At 26.1% G+C, this 3,374-nt stretch overlaps 1 long non-coding RNA gene across 1 annotated transcript; it reads right to left on the bottom strand.

The window, feature by feature from the left end:
- Positions 1–1,000: 1,000 nt before the first annotated feature.
- LOC119680852 lies at positions 1,001–3,327 on the bottom strand. Its single transcript, XR_005252490.1, has 2 exons — positions 2,730–3,327; positions 1,001–1,280 (listed from the first exon to the last, which is right to left on the bottom strand). It is a non-coding gene; the product is annotated as an uncharacterized LOC119680852 (long non-coding RNA).
- Between the last annotated feature and the right edge of the window lie 47 nt (positions 3,328–3,374).

Below are 3,374 nucleotides of genomic sequence, written 5' to 3'. Positions count from 1 at the left end.
TGTACACGATACCTAAATTCTACGCTGCTTACTCGATGGTTGGGGCGAATAACCGAGTCATCTTTGCTTAGAATAGGACAGTGAGCATTGACACTCGAATCATTGAGCATTGTTTTATCTATTCATATTCTGTAGAACTTATTCATGTTCGCTATCAATATATCGTCAACCTCCTTGAACAATTCTTCCAAAATTCCCAAAAACTCCTAATACTAATATTTAAATTCAACAATTTCTAATATACATTTCATAAATCGTTAAACAAACTTTTAATAATAATAATAAATAACAAAATAATAAAGTTGTAAAAAATAATAAAGTTATTATTAATACTAATAAAATAAATAATAAACTTGTGAAAAAGTGTAATTGAATGAAATTAGAAGCTAGTCGAGCCATATTAGGTCTGTGGAATAGAGAAATGTTTCCCTTTCAGCTAAGAAAGTGATAAATATGGTACTAACAAAATATTTTATAAATTATCTTGTAGTCAGGTTTTGATAAATACTAATTAGGGAATAGTCATAAAAATTCCTTAAATCGTTAAAAAGACATTCTATCCGTGTTCTAAAAACATTAGGATTGAAAGCATTGTTAAAGCCCATAACTAATTATTATCTTTTGGATTAAGAAATATGTAAATATAAAATTTGCTGTATTACCAAACAAAAATCATAATTTTTTTATATTTTTGTTGTATTATAGTTTTTTTTAATTTTAGTTGTCCATTGCTGTATTTAAATAATTAAAATAAACAAAAATAGTATATCTATCTTTCCCTTATTGAATATAATAAATATATGATATGATAAGCGTTGTTGTTGTTGTTGTCGTTGTTAGTTTTTGATGTTTGAGTTAAAATTATTTAAATTGTATAAATTTCATTTGCATTTGTTTTTTTAATAAATAATTTAAAAAATTATAATGATTTTTTTCCAAATAATAAATTCTTTACTACTCTATAGTTTTTTATGATTGTTTAGTTATTCAATTAAAAAAGTTTTACAAATAGTAAAAAGTGTATTTAAATTTATTAAATTGTTTTAAATATATTTTTAATATCAAGCATGCCTTCGGAGCTACTTCCTTTGGTGGTCCCAGGTCAAGTCAGCAGGTAGCAGCATGTGCAACATTCTTTGTTGTTGGTTTTATTGTTGTTGATAATAATATAGAGAAGTAGTCGCTCAGATACGAAATTTAATAACCGGCCAATTCGGCGAATGTGGAGTCCATTTCGTCGGCAAGGGACTTGTATCTGTCCTTGTTGACGCCCAATTCATCTGTGTATAAATATATATAATGCTCATTAGTTTCTGCATTAATACAAATCTATATAAAAATTATATTTTTTCACTTAATTTGGTTTTTGCAAGATTTTTAAGTACGCAAGCAAAATTTTTGTGCTGATTAAATGCAATAATAAAAAAATAAAACTACAATACTAATAAAATCAGTAAAACACAAATGACAGATATACAAATATACAAATATATAAATTCTAAAATCAGACGTAAAAAATCAGACATATTTTGCAAATAATAAAGAAAGAAAATGGTGCTAATTTGTGAAAAAGAAAATAATATAATTGGTGCACACAAACAACATACATGACAACAACTTCTGAAGAACGATTTGTCGTACTGAATTTGAAAAAAATCTTAACATCATTTACTAAAATAATTAATTATTATATTTTTTATATATCAATGAAATTCAAAAAATACAGTACACAAATCAAAAGGATAAAATGTGGCTAACTGCACTAAAAATACAAAATTAAAATAAGAAAAAAACTGCATTTTCAAACATAAAAATTGTTTTATAACTTAACTAACACTTATTATTAATTGTAATATTAATTAATAATATAGAGAGATTGTTAGGAGAATTGCAACATTCAAGTTGCATTATAGAAATGGGATTGACTTAAAAATTGAATGTTTTATAGATTTTATTTAAAACTATCCTATCGTATTTTAAATTACCTTAATCGTTATCAATAGTTAACTGCAATAGTTTAAGTAAGAAATAATAGGACAGACTTCAGTTTACTACATATAGGACTATAGTATACAGCAGTGTACTAATTCCATTAAGGGGTTGAGTGCAATACATATAGCTGTATACTGTTTTCCTATAGATGTTTTCGTTATATTATTCCTTTCATACTCGTATATACTTCACCAATATTTCTATTGAACTGTTGGAAGAGGTAATTAGCTTCCTGCAGGCGTATTAAGGTTTAAATATGAAATATTGAAAACAAATATTTAGTTTCAGTTGAATAATGTTAAGATAAACATGTGTACAAATGTTCGGGGTTTTTTTTTTTAATCAAAATCAATTTAATAAGTTAAGCGCTTTTACAAACTAATCTTTTCTGATCTGTCGGTATATTTGTATATACGGGAAGTGTCGCATGAGAAAACGATGTCGCCTATACTGCCAATAGACTTACAGACTACTATGTTCAATTCTAAGAGTTAGAGCGAAGTAGCTGAATATTGTATATTTTATTTTATATCACAAAAGGATGTCGACCAAAATGAACTTCAGAAAGTAGATAGATAGGTAATATGTATAGTATAGAGTGGATTCGTTTGAGCGAATATAAGTTTATGGTAATAATAACAAAAAAAACATAACATGCTCTAGGGAAACAACTAATAGGAAACTATAAAATAGTCGATAATATTACACACACAATATAAAAAGCTTATTTAAGTCACCTTATAATTGCAATGTATAAACGCATATGTACATCTTTTATAAAAATTGTTGCTACTACTATTTTATGCAATTGCTGCTTCTAACAGGGTTTTCGTGTTAAGTGTAGATGTTTGTTAAAATATACAATTCGTATAATATTCGTATAAAGTGCATATTGGGAGGAAAAATTAAATATATTTTACATATCTTGAGTTACTCTGTCCCAATGTTTTGTTAATGTATGATCAGGGCAGTAGTTTAAATTGCATAAATAAAATTTTACAATATGTTTCTGACATTGTGTTCGAATACAGAAAAGATTCAGATATAGAAAAGGTTTTTTTATGGGTTAACATTTCTCTATAGTTTGGAAAGTGTATAACTGATTATTAAAAATAAAAAATCGGTACAGACATATATTTGGTATGGATAAATATAATATCTTTTTTCTAATTGGAAATGGTAGTGTTTTTGTATTGTGTTTGGAGTTATTTTGCTAATATCCAGTAAGTTCGGCAAATGTTGAATCCAAATCATCGCAGATTGCTTTGTATTTTTCTTTTTCATGGAAGAGACGGTCTGGAAAAAGCATTTCATTTTTTGTACAAATTATTTATTTACAAAGCGTTATTTAGTAAGTTTTAAAAAAATATACATATTACAAC

The sequence above is a fragment of the Teleopsis dalmanni genome, chromosome 2 (genome assembly GCF_002237135.1).
Source record: "Teleopsis dalmanni isolate 2A chromosome 2, ASM223713v2, whole genome shotgun sequence".
NCBI lineage: Eukaryota > Metazoa > Arthropoda > Insecta > Diptera > Diopsidae > Teleopsis > Teleopsis dalmanni.
Note: the sequence above shows the minus strand (reverse complement) of the source record. Positions and strands in the feature narration are given on the sequence as shown.